At 48.5% G+C, this 16,975-nt stretch overlaps 2 long non-coding RNA genes across 5 annotated transcripts in view; one reads left to right on the top strand and one right to left on the bottom strand.

Moving 5' to 3' along the window:
- LOC134481194 (uncharacterized) overlaps positions 1 to 16,975 on the bottom strand; it is a 59,384-nt gene that overhangs the window by 31,088 nt on the left and 11,321 nt on the right. The window contains exon 1 of one of the 3 annotated variants that reach the window (XR_015634347.1): positions 981 to 1,230. The exons of the other annotated variants lie outside the window; for them this stretch is intronic. This is a non-coding gene — a long non-coding RNA (uncharacterized LOC134481194). Of the gene's footprint in view, positions 1 to 980; positions 1,231 to 16,975 lie in introns of those variants that run through there. 3 annotated transcript variants of the gene reach the window in all.
- On the top strand, positions 1,096 to 13,982 carry LOC148002343 (uncharacterized). Of its 2 annotated transcripts, none has more exons than XR_015634349.1 (4): positions 1,096 to 1,372; positions 1,676 to 1,788; positions 2,260 to 2,365; positions 13,109 to 13,982. It is a non-coding gene; the product is annotated as an uncharacterized LOC148002343 (long non-coding RNA). The 2 variants fall into 2 exon arrangements; XR_015634348.1 differs by lacking the exon at positions 13,109 to 13,982 and adding an exon at positions 11,997 to 12,196.

Raw genomic sequence — 16,975 nt, 5'->3', positions numbered from 1 at the left:
AACAGAAGAAAATGGTCAGTAGAGTGATTTACCCAACACACCCAAAGCTCCAGGCTCTGTCCCCAGCAGTGCTAACAAATCATTGAACCAGAATAAAAGAAGAAATTGAACCAGAATAAAAGAAGAAATTGGCACCTGTCGCCCTGGCCACCCCTGCCCACCTGAAGTCTGCCTTCACCCTACATGGCTCTAGGTGAACTGAGTAATTCTGAGGACCAGGAAAAGTCGGAGGGCAGCACCTCCCGCGGGCTGGGAACACGCCCACAGTCTTCTTCCTGGTTGTGCCCCACGTTTCTCTTTCGGCGGTGTGAGCCGGCCATTAATACCTTGGGAAGAGGTGCAGACACGCGTCCCCTGAAGAAAGCAAGCCCCTGCCAGCTCCCCCTACTTTAATTCCGCTGTTAACACTCCTCGGGGCGCAGGGAGAAGGAGTAAATCCCCTCCTTCAGGAGGCAGAGCTGCGGGGGCAATGTGGTTTGTTTAATGTCTCTGGCTCGGCCAACGCCGGAGCCTCCCGTTTGCTCTCGGGAGGAGGGGGAGAGGGGAGGAGTGGGGACTTGAAAATGAGGGGAAAAAAAAAAGAACCCCTCCTTTCCCTAAGGCGGTTTCCGGTTTGTAAATATCGTCACTTTAGATCCCCCAAATGGACTGAGATAGGGGCCTGGGGCAGGGGAGTCTGACTTTAATTTTTGCAAGACCTGTGGAAGGCCGGGAGGGGGAGGGACAGGGAGACAGCACTACAGATCCGCAGTCTCTACAATTTGGAGCTGACTGTGAGGGTCTCACAAGCCTCGGACACTTTATGTGCAGACCAGATACAGGGAGACTATATGCTTTTTTAAATGTACTTATCGCTTAATTTGTTCATTTACCCATTTAAAAGTTAAAAGTTTTTAATTCTCTCTCTCTCTCTCTCTCTCTCTCTCTCTCTCTCTCTCTCTCTCTCTCAACGATTTACTTAATGTCTATGAGTGTCTTACCTACAGGTGTTTCTCTGTTCCTTGGCTGTGCCTGGTGCCCGAGGAGGTCAGAAGATGGTTGTCAGGTCCCTTGGAACCAACTTACAACTAGTTGTGAGCTACCACGTGGGTCCTGGGGATTGAATCCTCTGGAGGAGCAGCCAGCATTTTTTTTTTTTTTTTTTTTTTTTTTGGAGCTGGGGACAGGACCCAGGGCCTTGCGCTTCCTAGGCAAGCGCTCTACCACTGAGCTAAATCCCCAACCCCAAGCCAGCGTTCTTAACAGCTGGAGCCACCTCAGCAGCCCCTTGTTTTACTACGTGAAACAACGGTCCAGGATGGGTTGGAACTTACTGTGTAGCTGAAGATGGCCTTGAGCTTCTCATCCTCCTGCCTGCTGGGATTACAAGAGGGTACCCGTTTTATACAGTTTTGGGGATCAGCCTTAGTATGTGCTCTACCAACCCAGCTACATCTTCACCACTCTCCTTTATTATTGTTGCTACTGTTATGGTTGTTTATTTATTTAAGGAAACCTTTTCTGAGTTTTCCCAGGCTGGTCTTGAACTCCTCATCCTCTTGCCTCCCAAGTGCTGAATAGCCCTTGCTACCAGACCCGGCTTGTACATTTATTTCGTAATGTTATCCTTCTTAATTTCTGTCTTGGGTTCTGTTGTTAGTGGTGGCTTTAGATTTAGTCTCACTATGTTCCCCAGATCTTGCAAGAAACTGGCTGAATAGCTCAGGATTGCCTACAGAAAACAGAGGGACTTCACAGATGACACAGTAGGGAGAAAAATGACCAGCGCTAATATGACTTGGGTTCCTGGTAATCTTGCCTTTTTTTATTTTTGGTGGGGTGGGGAGGGTTTCTCTGTGTATCCCTGGCTGTCCTAAGACTCACACTATAGACCAGGCTGGCCTCTGTGTAGCCCTCGGTGTCCTAGAACTCACTCCGTACACCAGGCTGGCCTTGAACCCAGAGATCTGCCTGCCTCTGAGTGCTGGGATTAAAGGTGTGCACCACCACCACCAGCAGCTTGGTTTTTCTAGTTTCAGTTAAAATGAGGAAACAAAAAAGAGAAACGTGTATTTGGGACAGTAACTGGACAGCAGAGGGCTTGTTGGCCCCGAGCAGCACCTGGAAGAAGGGTGGTGGGGAGACAGGTGCCAGAGAGACAGAATGAGACAAGTGCCTTGTCTACATCTAGGCTGGGACCAATTTAACAACAAAGGCAGTGGCATGTGGCGTGGATGTTATCAGGGTATTTCATACAGTTTCACAACTGTTATCTTCCAGGTTGCCTGGGATGCCTGTGGCCCTGTTGCTTCAAAGCACCGGCCTCCTCATCTGAAGACAGGCACTGAGGGATCTCAGATACCAACCGCACCAGATCAGTCATGGGGTGAGTTCATAACTATTGATGTCCAATGGTGGGCATACGAGAGTTCATTCTCCCAATCGCTCCACACTTTCTTACTGAAAACACTGCATTTAAAAAAAAAAAAAAAAAAGTCTGAAGGTTTAGGGAAAAATGCTTACCACAGAAGCTGGAGACCTGAGCTCGATCCCCTACACCTGGGTAAAAAGCACCTCCCAACACCTATCTGTAACCTAACCCTGGAGAAGGGCATAGGTAGGAGGATCCCTGAGGGCTCATTGGCTACCCGGCCTAGTAAGACCTGTGAGCTCCAGGCTCAGTGAGAGAGACCTTGTCACAAAAAATAAGGAGGAGGGCTGGCAGGATGGCTCAGTGGGTAAGGATGCTTGCTACGAAATCTGAGTTTGATCCCTGGGACCCTCACAGTAGAGAGATGTGATTCCCACAGGTTATCCTCCAACTTCTACACACACACACACACACACACACACACACACACACACACACACATTCGTGTACTTACTAGATAAATAAGTAAATAAATAAGGCAGAGGAGAAGTTTAAAAAGAAATGCAGTGAAGAATGACTGAGGAGGGTCCTAACGCTGACCTTTGACCTCCATGTGTACACGTGTGCGCACACACACAGTGTAGCTAGGCGCCGTGGCACAAACCTGTAATCCCACCACTGAGGAGATAAGAGAATCCACATTTGAGGCCAGCCTGGGCTACATATTGAGACCCCAATTTAAAAAGGACTGGGGGGAAGAACAGAAAGGGAAGAGAGAGAGAAGCCAGGGAGGATGCTTGGGATATGACTCAGTGATGGAGAATTTGTCCTTCTGAACAGGGCCTTGGTTCCATCTCCGTCATGGAAATAACCAGGAGAATGAAGCCAGGGCTTGCAAGGAGTAAGCTGATCTTTGGGAGCCTCTCTTCCACTCTCTGGGACCTTCAGCCCCCCCAGGCTACCCCAATAACCTGCCCTACCTACCTGTGGGTGTCCTGACACTTTCCCTCCTTCTAACTTCTAACAGGGGCTCCCGAGGCCCCTGCTGCTGTTCCCTGGCTGTTTAAAGTGTTACCTCTTCTAGAAAAGTGAGGATTCCTGGGGGGGGGGGGTGCGGGGGTATTTCCAACCCTTTGTGCAGAGAAAGCATTTGACTAAGTGCTGAATCTGGTTGTGGAGAAGGCTTAGCCAGACCCTAGCCTTCTTGAAGGGATTACCCAGAGCTAAGGCAGGACTTGTCTGCAGATCCTCTGGGGCAAAAAGCTCTGAAAAGGTGTTGGGGGTGTTGGTTGAGTGGGGGAGATTAAGTGAGCCTTGTGTGTGTGAAGAGAAATTTAACGATCCAGAGGAGGAGCATAGTACTCAGAACTCACTCTGGGGGTAATGCCAAGGTGGAAGTTTTATGTTATGTTTTGTTTTGCGGGCAGAATCTTACTATACAGCCACAGGCCGGCCTCAAACTGGTCATCTTCCAGATGCCTCCCAAGAGCTAGGCTTATAGGTGTGCATTACCACGTCCAGGTTATCTCGATCTAAAGTTTTATTTTCAATTCTGTGTGTGTGTGTGTGTGTCTGTGTGTGTGTATGTGTGTGTATGTGTATGTGTTTATGTGTGTGTGTGTATGTGTGTGTGTATGTGTGTGTGTATGTGTGTGTGTGCATTTGCACATGCGTGTGGGTTCTGTGCTTAAGGAGGCTAGAGACTTGAAAATCTCTGAGCTGGGCTTACAGACGGATGTGGGCCACCTGTTGTGGGTGCTGGGAATTAAACCGAGGTTGTCTGCAAGAGCGGCAAGTGTTCCTGGTGACTGACTCCTCCCTAGCCCCTAATCTGGGTTATTTGGGTTTGTTTGGGACTGGGTTTCATGTAGCCCAGGCTAGGTTTGAACTTCCTAGGTAGCTAAGGATGACCACCTGCTTTTACCTTCCAAGGTCTGGCTTTACAGGCGTGGCCACCATATCTAGTCTATGTGGTTCTTAGGATGTTACCCAGGGCTTCCTGCCTACCAGGTGATGCTCTCTATAAACTGAGCTACACCTCCAGCCTCGATCCTGTAGTGCATATAAATATATAAATATATATTATATAATTTCCAGTGCTAGGCGACGTTATAAAAACACTCTACAGGGGATACCCAGGGGAGCCCCCACCTGTTCAGAGGAGAAGAGGAGGGATGACCAGGAAGGGGAAAGTGAGCAGGATATAAATTATATCTAAAATTTATATATAAAACATCTATACTTTATATATAATATTAATAGATTGATATATTGTATATTATTAATAAATTAATATTAATATTAATAAATTTAAAAGACTGAGCCATACTCTTAGTCTAATTTTCCCATTGCTTGCTTTGCAGGAGGAGGGCGTCTGTGTGTGTGTGTGTGTGTGTATGTGTATGTGTGTGTATATGTGTATGTGTGTGTGTATGTGTGTGTATATGTGTATGTGTGTGTATGTGTATGTGTGTATATGTGTGTGTATGTGTATGTGTGTGTATATGTGTATGTGTGTGTATGTGTATGTGTGTATATGTGTGTGTTTGTGTATGTGTGTGTGTGAGAGTGTGTGTGTGCTTGCACTTTCAATTGTTTCTGTCAATGCTATGACTAGTCTATGTTTCTATTCCTATTTTTTCTTTTTTAAGGTTTATTTTTTTTTCTTTTTAAAGATTTATTCATTTATTATATATAAGTACACTGTAGCTGTCTTCAGACACACCAGAAGAGGGCACCAGATCTCTTTACAGATGGTTGTGAGCCACCATGTGGTTGCTGGGAATTGAACTCAGGACCTCTGGAAGAGCAGTCGGGGCTCTTAACCGCTGAGCCATCTCTCCAGCCCTTAAGGTTTATTTTTATTATTTTCTTTTTCAAATAATGATTTAATTATTTTTATGTGCACTGGTGTTTTGCCCTCCTGTGTGAGGGTGTTGAGTTCCCTGGAGCTGGAGTTGAAGACAGTTGTAAGCTGCCATGTGGGTGCTGGGAATATTCTGGAAGAGCAGATGGTGCTCTTAAACATTGAGACATCTCCCCAGGACCCGTGTATGTGTGTGTCTGCACGTGGGTATGTACGTGAGAGTCTGAAGCCCAGACGTAGCGGAGCCCCCTGGAGCTGGAGTTACAGGCAGTTATGAGTCACCTGATGCAGGTGCTGGGAATCAAACCCAGGGCTCCCAAGAGCAGTAAACAACACCCTTAACCATTAAGCTGTCTCTCCAGCCTCTGTTGCTATCTCTGGGCCTTTATCTCTCTCCTGCCCCCAGCATACATTAAACCCTCTCTATCAGAATCCTAGGACTTCAAAAACTCTAGGAGAGCCAGAGATAAGTGTCTCTCTCTCTCTCTCCTCGCCCTGGAGTCAGAGCCCCTATTGGTTTTTAAAGCTTGAGGTTTGATTTCAAGTCCAACCTGATGCCTTTTCGACATCCCCCACCCCCATCCCCAGGCCTGTCTACCCATATCTTCTCCACCCTTTGGGGTAGAAAGGAGCCGACTCTCAGATCCATCTAGGAGAAAGAACTCTGGAATGAAGGACCATTCCTCAGGCCTAGACTGTTTGTGGGAAGCAGGACCAGCAGCTATGAACCCAGGAGAAACCTTCAGTGACCAGAACAGAGTGATTGGAGATTCCTGGGTTCTGAGGGCCTCCTGCCTCCCAGGACCGCTGGGTGTGGCTGTCCACCCACTCCCAGGAGGCCACTCATTATGGGTGCCTGCTCTTATTCAAGCGCAGGAGCCTTCTGATGCGTGCCCAATGTTACAGGTCATTGAGGTTCCTCAGGAATAAGAGCTATGGTCCCCAACTAGGGGCTGTGAGGATGGTGAAGGGTGAGAGAGGAAGATGGAATGATGGAAGAAGGCTGGATGCTGGGAGCAGGGAAAAGAACGAGAAAGAGGGTAGAAAGGGAGAGAGAAGGGCAGAAGAATCCGAGAGACAGAGAGAGAGAGAGAGAGAGAGACAGAGAGAGACAGAGAGAAACAGACAGAGAGACAGAGACAGAGAGAGAGGCAGACAGAGAGACAGAGACAGAGAGACAGAGAGACAGAGAGAGAGAGAGAAACAGAGAGAAACAGAGATAGAGACAGAGAGAGACAGAGAGACAGAGAGAAACAGACAGAGAGACAGAGCGAGAGACACAGAGAGAGAGAGAGACAGAGAGAGAGAGAGAGACAGACAGAGAGAAACAGACAGAGAGACAGAGACAGAGAGAGACACACAGAGAGAGAGGCAGACAGAGAGACAGAGAGAGAGAGAAACAGAGAGAGAAACAGAGATAGAGACAGAGAGAGACAGACAGAGAGAAACAGACAGAGAGACAGAGCGAGAGAGAGGCAGACAGAGACAGAGACAGAGACACAGAGAGAGAGAGGCAGACAGAGAGACAGAGACAGAGAGAGACACAGAGAGAGAGAGGCAGACAGAGAGAGAGAGAAACAGAGAGAGAAACAGAGAGAGAAACAGAGATAGAGACAGACAGAGACAGAGAGACAGAGCGAGAGAGAGGCAGACAGAGAGACAGAGACAGAGAGAGACACACAGAGAGAGGTAGACAAAGAGACAGAGACAGAGAGACACACAGAGAGAGAGAGAGAGAGAGAGAGAGAGAGAGAGAGAGAGAGAGAGACTAGTAGATAACCAGAGAGGCTAGGAGCAACCTAGGCCATGAAAGGAGAGAGATGGAGACAAGGGAGAGAGATGGACAGGCAAGTCAACGAAGAAATGAGGCTGAGAAGGTATAGAGGGAAACAGGATGGGGGCGGGGGTGGGTCAGGGGGCAAATAAGCAGCCAGATACAGACCTCACACTCTGGATGTAGATGTAAGATCATATAGTAGGGTGTAAACCCCTCCATTAAAGTACAGTTGAGCTTACCAAACACAGGGGCTCCTGAAGCAGCCTCTAGCCTTGGGAGACAAGGCTCCTGAAACCATCAAGAGCATCCACTGGCAGCAACTTAGAAAGGGGTTGGTGTGATGTGACTCTGGGGACAGAGAGAGGCTTCCAGATACCTCCAAGTTGGCCTTGGGGTAGAGGGTCAGAGAGCTGGTGGCATGACCTTTGGGGGGAGGGAAGGGAGGAGAGGAGGAGGAGGAGAGGGGGAGGGAAGGGGAGGGAGGCCAGTTTTCCTTTGTGGTTGCCCTCCTCACTCTGAAGATGCTGTCCTCCGCCCCCTGCAAGCAGTGCTGCTTTGGGCACTCAAAACTTTTGGCTCAGAAGAGGGCTCTTCCCTCATTTCCTCCCAGAGTATGCTTGGCCTGAAAGGGAGGGGATGCCCAACTTCCAAAGGCCTCATCCCCTTTTAGAGTGATGGGGTGAAGTGTTGGGGAGACAGCCCTTACCCTATCACCCTTGTACCCCACGAAAGCATTTTAAATACTTGTTGTTTAAAATAGGTATTTATTCATTTCTGTGGGGGTGGGGCAAGAGAGCGGGAGAGAGGTGCGGGGGCAGGGTGCTTCACCTGTGGAAGTCAGAAAATAAGTCTGTAGAACAAATTCTCTCCTTCCCTCTTTACCAGGTCCTAGGGACTAAACTCGGGCCATCTGGCTGGTGAGGCAAGCCACTTTATCTGTTGAGCCATCTCATGGGTCCAAGAAAGTTTTTTTTTTCTTTTACTTTTTAAGATCATTATTTATTTTGTGCATGTGCGCGCACACAGAGGACACACATAGAGGGTAATCCCAGGAGTCAATTCCCTTTCATCATGTGAGTCCCACAGAAGGAAGGTGGGTCCTCAGGTTCCACTGTAAATGTCTTTAGCTGGCTCCCAGGACAGGCATTTTAAGTGAGACTCTTTAATGGTAGCAAGTAAAAGGATTCTTAATATTATTTTTTCTTCCTCTGTCTCTCATTCCTTCCCCTCTTTCTCTCAAATACTTATATTTGTTTTGCTTTAATAAACAGATGATAGTTTGTTTTAGAAGAACATGGAGGGACGGGTGCCTGCGGGGCAGGGGGGAACGTGTGTGTGTGTGTGTGTGTGTGTGTGTGTGTGTGTGTGTGTTTCAGGCCTCTCTAGCAGGTAATAAACAAGGACCTGCTTCAGGTACAGACAGCTGGGTGGAGGATAGGGAGGAATGTGAGGGCAGATTTACACCTGTCCTCACAGTTACTATGAGGACGCTTAAGGGCTCCAGAAATGACCCTTGGTGCCGACTTGTCTGGAAGCCATCAGTGGGAGTTTTGAAGCAAGAATCTTCAAGTGGGCAGGAGGGCAAGCTCAACCCACCCCCAACTCCCATGCCTCGGGCCTGCCTGCCTCCCCTCCATGAGGTTCCACAGAGCTGAGCCTCTCACCAGGCAAAGCAGTACAGTCCCCTATCCAGCCCTCTCCTTTTCTCTCAGCTGATATCAGCACTGATTTTCACTCCTGCTGAGGGCTGGGCTCTGGGCAGGATTAGCAGCCTGCTCCTAAACCATCCTTCTCTTCCCCCAAGAGCTCTGTCTGGCCCCAGTCCAACCAGCTCCTTCCCCTACCATCAGCCACCCTGGTCCACTGTCCAGACAGATGAGTGGCTGACAATAGCCAGATGTCCCTGGAATCCCGCTCCTGGTCACCACACACTGCTAGCCTGCAGGAGTCAGAGCCTGGGCAACGCTGCCCTGCCTGAAACTTGTTGCCACCTCTCAGAGGCTGTTGAAAGCCCCACTCAGCTGAACCCTTCAGGATGGGGACCCTGGAGCCAGGGCACTCAGAAGGGATGTTTGACACCTGCCCTGGGGACTCTGAGTCCCTGACTCTCTGCCCCTGGCCCCATAGAGGTCTAGGAGGGCTGAAAGTGGACAGATTACAAACTGTCCAGATACCAGAGAGGACACAGGGGGAGACCTAATACTTTGCAGGGATCAGAGGAGGATGCTGACCCAGCCCCTCCATTGACTTATTGGTAAGATGAGGGGATGGTAGAAAGGCTTTGCTATGCACACTGTGGATATCTCAGTTGCTCAGAACATTAAAAAATTGTGTATATATACATATATATGTATATATGTATATGTGTGTGCATGTGTATGTGTGAATGTGTATATGTATATGTGTGGATATCTCAGTTGCTCAGAACATTAAAAAATTGTATATATACATATATATGTATATATGTATATGTGTGTATATGTGTGTGTATGTGTATGTGTGAATGTGTATGTGTATATGTATATGTGTGCATGCTCTGTTTTGTGTGTATGTCTGTGCATGTATCACATGTGTAAGTGAGTGCCTATAGAACCCAGAGAGGACATAAGATCCCCTGGAGCTGAACATACAAGCAGCTATGAGCTGACCCATGTAGGCGCTGGGATCTGAACTTGGGTCCCCTGGAAGAACAGCCAGTGCTCTTAACCATTGACCCGTCTCTCTAGCCCCCTGCACACATTCAAATAACCTACTCACTTTATCAAAGCACATCATGGTTGACAACGAAAGCTTTGGGCAACTCTCACTAGACCTCTGTGGCAGGTTAGCTTCCAAGACTCTACAGATATCAGAGTCTTCAGGGTCTCAGAGGAACTGGAGTTGGTATGTTGATACTACGTTAGAACCCGCAGCCTTTGGGATTCTTTTTTCTTTTTTTTCCTTTTTTTTTTTTTTTTCCGGAGCTGGGGACCGAACCCAGGGCCTTGCGCTCGCTAGGCAAGCGCTCTACCGCTGAGCTAAATCCCCAACCCCGCCTTTTGGATTCTAAGTGTGCCTACGACCACTGACTACTCATGGAGCTTCTGCGTGTGGCCTCTACCTGGCTTCTGTAAGTAATTTAATACCATGTACGTCAGCTGATCTCAACCTGTGGGTTGTGACCCCTTTGGGGATTCAAACAACCCTTTCAAGGGGGTCCCCTAAGACCATCGGAAAACACAGGTATTTCCATTATGATTCACAACAGTAGCAAAGTTGCGGTTATGAAGTAACAATGGAAGTAATTTTATGGTCAGGGAGCTACCACTGCATGAGTAACTGCATTCAAGGGTCGCAGTATACAAAAGGTTGGGAACTGCTGGTATAAACACAATGAAAATGACAGCAAATGACAGCAAATGACAGCCGTTACGGTACGCTGCTAGGAGATATGAAGAAAATAAACTCTTTTTATTTTGTGTATGTGAGTACACTGAATGGGAGTACATCATTGCCGTCTTCAGACACACAAGAAGAGGGCGTGGGATCACGTGACAGATGGCTGTGCGCTAACCAGGTGGCTGCTGGGAATTGAACTCAGGACCTCTGGAAGAGCAGTCAGTACTCTTAACCTCCAAGCCACCTCTCCTGTACCAAGATAAACTCTTGATGTTCCCTAGGCACCCAGTTGTTCCTCCGACCTTCCCCATATGCCACACACCACGGCCAATCTGAAATATAGGGGAGCCAGGCATACAGCTGTTGAAACCCATCAGTTTCCAGGGGGAGAAAGAAACCAGAGAGGGCAAGAAAGGGAACCACAGACACAGACACGGGAGCCTAAATCTGATATGCGACTCCAATCATGGGGGAAGTCAGACGATGTGAGGAGAGGCACAGAGATGAACTTCACGGCTGACATCTAAAGGATGAGGAAGGGAAACAGGTATCTTCCTCTGAAGCTCAGTTCCCTAGAAAGCAGGTGGAGCTTTGGGGGTGCAATGGCTCCTATGTTTCCTAGGGTGTTTTGCTAGTAGGGTGATGGTGTTCTGTGTTCAGATTTAGATTTCCTAGGCTCTGAGCTTGTTTGAACTTCAGAATCCCAGCTCAAGCGGCCAGTTGTCTTGTCTCCACCGTCCTGCTAATGCCCCTCTGGCTTCTCCAGACACAGACAGCATGGGTGGACTTGGAGATCTCTGTGGATGCTTTATTTACTTATGTCATGGGTCCTGCTGAAATAGTCTTACTTACTAGCCTTGGCCCACCTGAAGCTTGACATCCTTCTGCCTCCGCCTTCCACATACAAGGGTAGCAAGCACAGTGCCTGCTACAAAGGTTTATTTTTAAAGGCATTAGAATATGATGTTAAGTAAGAGAGATATCAAAGTGTAGAAGAAATGTGGTTGGGACAGCTTCAGAACCAGGAGCAGGACTGTGAGTTTGCAGCTAGTGTGAGCTATACAGAAAGTCCCAGACCACCCTAGACTACCGAGTAAGACAACCAACCCCCTCTATCCTCTCACAAAATTTTTTTTTTGCTGATTGGTAGTGGTGCATGCCTTTAATCCCAACATTTGAGGCAGAGGCAGAGGCAGAGGCAGAGGCAGAGGCAGAGGCAGAGGCAGAGGCAGAGGCAGAGGCAGAGGCAGAGAGGCAGAGGCAGGCAGATCTCTGAGTTGGAGGCCAGCTTGGTCTACAGAGTGAGTTCCAGGGCAGCCAGGGCTACACAGAGAAATCCTGTCTCAAAACAAGCAAACAAACATAAGTAAGTAAATGTATACAAACATGACACCATATATGAAGAAGCCTCCCCTAACCTCAGGTGTTGGGAGCACATTGAAAGCCCTTCTAAACGGGCTGATGCAGGAGGGTTATGGGTTCCATGCCAGTCAGTCTGGGCTACATGGTGAATTCTATTCCACCCTGAGCTACAGAATGAGGCTATAACTCACAAGTGCAAACCAAACCTAAACAAAATGCCTTCAGGCTATGTATATAACATGTAAATAATTTTTGATTTTTAGACCAGGATCCCATCCACAAAATATATTATTGGGCTGGAGAGATGGCTCAGCGGTTAGGAACACTGACTGCTCTTCCAGAGGTCCGGAGTTCAATTCCCAGCAACCACATGGTGGCTCATAACTATCTATAATGGGATCCGATGTCCTCTTCTGGTGTGTCTGAAGACAGCTACAGTGTACTCATAAATAAAATAAACTTTAAAAAAATTATCATTATTATATATAATCAAATGTCCTAAAATCTAAAAAAGAAAAAGAAAGAAGGGAAGAGAGGAAGGAAGGAAGGAAGGAAGGAAAGAAGGAAGGGAGGGAGGCAGGGAGGGAGGGAGGGACGGAGGGAAGGAGGGAGGGAGGCAGAAAAGCCAGGTAATTCTAGGGGTTTAACATACTTAAGGGCTGGGGATATAGCTCAGTTAACAGAGGATCTGCTTGGCAAACATGAAGCTCTGGTTCAGAACCACAACAATGTGCTGTGGTGGGACACACCTGTAATCCCAGCACTCCACAGATAGAAGCAGGAGGACCAAGAGTACAAGACCATTCTCTGCTGTATATGGAGTTCCAGGCCAGCCTTAGACACACAAGACTCTGTCTCAAAACCAGAAGCAAAACAGCAAAACCTAATTACTGAACACTACATGTCCCAAGTTAGGCTTGTAGAGACTCCTTGCTATGTCCCCTGTAGTAGGAGCCACTTAGTTCTGTTTCTGAAGGGCAGTTGAGGCTTACAGAGAAAGGTCAATGGACTCACTCAGGAGTCCTGGGCTCTAGGCCCCGCACTCTCTGAAGGACAAGTACTAGAAGCTTGTTAGACTCTATGACTGGATCACACAGGAGCCCACAGGCCTACAGAGTCAACTCTGCCTACTCTGGGGGAGTGTTCACCAGCCACTGGGTCCCACCTAGAGGACACTAGAATCACAGGAATTGGTGAGTACCATGTCAAGTGTGAAAAGGAAGATGCGTTCAGTGTGCCCCTGCAGATAGGGGTTGCCCAGAAGCAAGTGTGACCCTCTGGGAAGCAACCAGAGGAGGCTCCAATCACGAACAGCATCCACACACTATAGTCCCGCCCACTAGCCAGCCCCTCCCAATGCTTCCCTCTTCCAAAGGAGTGGGAAACCGAAGAAGCTCAAAGACCGGAGCATTTGGCTTTGTGATAACAGCAGCAGCAGCAGCAGCAGCAGCAGCAGCAGCCTGGAGCCTTTGGGAGAGCCTCCAGTGGGTCAGCATCAGTGGTGACTCTACTCCGATGCTGTATAAGGACCTTGAAACCATCAATGAAAAAAAAAATGACCTGGTTCGGGACTGTAGTCTGAGACCAGGGTTACCTCTACAACCCGGGTGGGTGGGAGATAGTAACTAAGTATATCCCAGGTAAGGCAGTTCTAGGAACACTCACGGGCTAAGACAAGAGCGCACCTGCGTCTTAAGTTCCCTTTGAAACCAGTGTCAGGAAGAAAAGCACATTCAGCCTTTCCTCTCTCTTGCTGTGGGACTTCAGGGGGAAAAAATGATCCCAGTTCTCTGAGCTCAGGGAGGTTTGTGACATGTTTCACCTCCCTCCTTCCCAGCGATGCTGCTTCAGACCGGAATGCCTAAATCTTGGCTGAAGCAGTTGTTTGAGGAGCTTGTCAAGTGGGAGTTCAGTAGGCCTCGGTAAACACTGAGTTTGTGTATGGGTCTTAACTTCTTAAGGCAGAGGACATGGGCCGGTGTTAGCAAAGTTCTTCAACATCTTTGATTATTTCCGAGGGCTTTGGGATCTCAGATCCAGATGACCCAAGAAGGAAGAATTCTATCTAATGACATACAGCAAGCAGTCCCTGGCCTCCAAAGTTGGGGGTGGAGACAAAGTCCCTCTCAGTCAAGGGGGTTCGGACCATCCCCAGCATCCCCAAGCCCCAGATCCTCCAGGATAAGACTGGGGCTCACAAGACAAGGGGATTGGAAGGAACCGGAAAGAGAGGAGTGAAGGCCAAGATCAGAGGAAAAGAAAGAAGCCAGGGGAGAAACAGACCGAAACAGACAGACGGAAGGAGGAGCTCGGCGCTCAGGGCGCCGTGCCCAGGCGTCCAAGCCGAGCTTCCCGCCGCGCCACACCCGGCCCAGGACCAGCTCCCCACCGACCCATTGACCCATTCGGCTTGCACAAAACCAGCGCCCCAGGAGTCTTGGCCAGACCGCTGGGGCTTGATTCATTTCTTGACTAATTATCTGGAGCTCCGTGGTTCCTTCTTTCAGGGCTCAATTAATTCGCCGCGGGCGGTGGGGAAGAGGCTGTGTTGAGGAGGCACCGCCTGGAGCCCCTTTGTGAAGCGTTGTCTGGACTATATCGATTGCACACACACACACACACACACACACACACACACACACTTTTCTGTACATTAAAAAAAATCTTGAAAGATCTCCATTTCCAAAGTTTAGGTTTTGTCCTCCAACCACGTCCTTGACGGCCACCAATTTCCACAACCTCCTGGAAGAAGCGCAAAGCTAGTGAGATGGGACTTTGGGCGCGGTTCCATTGGGAGAGCGCTTGCCTAGCAAGCTGGAAGCTCTGCGGTTGATCCCCAGCACTTGAATCCTTAGCATTGGGGAGATGGAGTGGAAGCAGGGGGTTGGAAGTTCAAGGTTGCTGCATAGTGAGCGATTCTACAGTCATGGGGTGGAGGGAGGGAGCGTAATGCCCAGTCATCAAACAACCAAAAGCCATCGAGATAGAAAAGGCTCGGGGTTGGGGATTTAGCTCAGTGGTAGAGCGCTTGCCTAGCAAGCGCAAGGCCCTGGGTTCGGTCCCCAGCTCCGAAAAAAGAAAAGAAAAAAAAAAGAAAGAAAGAAAGAAAGAAAGAAAGAAAAGGCTCAGGAAGAGATTGGCTGTGCAGCCACTGGCTTCGATTTATCTAGGTGCCCCAGTGTGTGTCCCTATGTCACTTGGGGCAAACGAGCTTCTCTGTGAAATTACCTGCCTCTTCCGATGACCAACAAATGCATCTGGGGTATGAGAAAACTGTGGGAAAACTGTGGCCATTCCTGCTCCCATGTTCTCAAATAATTGTCACACACACCCCCAAACAAAAAACAAAACAAAACAAAAAAAAACCATCAAAACTTATTTGAGTGAGCAACTGGGAGCTGAGATGGTCTGGAGTCTGATTCCAACTCTAGAGATTCAAGGAGGGACTCTACAGAGAAGTTCTAGGACCAGGTGGCACATTAAAACCCTCTATCCAGGACTATCCAGGACTCTATCCCTCTATCCTGAAGGCTCATCGGGATGGAGCTAGACTGGGCACTCAGCTACCTGGGAGCTAGATTCCAAAAGTCACCTTTGAGTGGAACCCAGCAGGCAGCCATGAGGGAGAGCTGTCCGTTTCTCAGTGGAGTAAAAAGGTCCCAGTCTATTAGGTTGACCTCACAGTGGGGTGGGCTCTCTCCCTCATCCATCATCCCAACGAAGTATAGAATGAAAATACAAAGTCAAAGCGCTGTTGGGAAGTGGCCTTCTCAGTCGCCAGAAGATATCCAAACCACTTCTGCCTTAACCACCGGCCTCACCCTTATTCATTCACAAACAAACACAACAAAAACAAACAAACAAACAAAAAGCCCAGCTTTTCGTGTTTTCTGAAATAAAAATTAAAGGAGAACGTGTCCATCCAGTCAATCGACAATCATCTGCGCTAGAAAGTGCTTTAAGGTGTTGGGATGCTGATGGGAAGTGGGGCTGACAGGGAGTGCGGAAAGGATTGTGGGATTCCTTGGTGCTTGCTGTTTCTACTACGTGCTGTGGAGTGAGCCTCCTTAGAGGTCTAGAAGGAGCTCTCAACCCACTCGGAAGCAAAGTGCCCACGCTGGGTGAAAGCAGTTAGAGTCAGTTCTGGAGGCTAGCAATTCTGTAGAAATCCGAACCTTACTGGTGACGTCTGCTAACGTATCGGGTGGGGACCTGGCTGTTGGACCTAGTTTCACAGCAGCTAAATTTCCCAGGACTGAAAAGCTCCCAGCCTCACCTCCCCACGGTCTAATGCTACCTTGGAGTTAACGTCCCCTTCCACCCGAACTCTTCCTAGATCTTGTTTTTCCTCATCTTCAAAATGGACTAAAGTGTATCTTTTTTTGTTAACCCCAGCAGAGAAAAATCAGGATGGCAAACCCCCGTAGGAACCTTTGCTCCCGCAAGCTTTCCAGAAGGGTGTGTAGTGTTCTTGACTTGGAGTCTACTCAGCAAACACTTGTGGAATGTTGTAGTAAGTTTTCCCAGCCCCTAGACCAAGCTTCCTTTCTCTCTACCACCTTAGAATAGGTTTGCTTTTCCTAGTCTTGCTTTGCACATTAGAATCCGTTTGGAGAAGTACTCATTCCCTTAAAATGTATTTTGGAACTAGACATAACTCTTTTGTTGTTTTTTATTTGTTGTTGTTGTTGTTGTTTATTTTCGCTATATTGCCCAAGTAGGCCTCCAACTTGCTGTAATCCTCCTGCTTCAGCAGCATGTACCAGCATGCCAAATGAGTATTCCCCCTCCTTTAGTCTTTGTGTCTTCTTTAACATCCATTCTGTCCTTGAATGACCACTTACTGAAGACCCTGCTGGGCTCATTGGAAAGCCAGGTCTCCCCCCACCCCGGCCCCACCCCCAGACCACTGAGGCTCAGAACTTTGAGAGAGTGAGAGCGATTTTGTCTCTGTCTCTCCCTCTCCCCTGCTCTGTAAGTCACCTGGACTTCAAGTCCAAGTCCTACCACATGTTCCAAGTCTTCCCAATGTGGTAGACCAAGCTTGCCTCTTGGGTGGAAGCAGCCATGGTTTTGTGACAAAATCTTGCCCTGAATCCCTGACTGGCTTCGAAGAGTAGACTAGGCTGACAAAGACCTTGCAAGGGTCTTCCTGACCCTGTTAACTGAGTGCCTAACTGAGTGCGGGGGGGGGGGGGGGCGGGGGGGACGACAAGAGCCACCCTTAGTCTGAGGTTTAAAA

Source organism: Rattus norvegicus, chromosome 12 (assembly GCF_021556685.1).
Source record: "Rattus norvegicus strain SHRSP/BbbUtx chromosome 12, alternate assembly SHRSP_T2T, whole genome shotgun sequence".
NCBI classification, from domain to species: Eukaryota; Metazoa; Chordata; class Mammalia; order Rodentia; family Muridae; genus Rattus; species Rattus norvegicus.
Note: the sequence above shows the minus strand (reverse complement) of the source record. Positions and strands in the feature narration are given on the sequence as shown.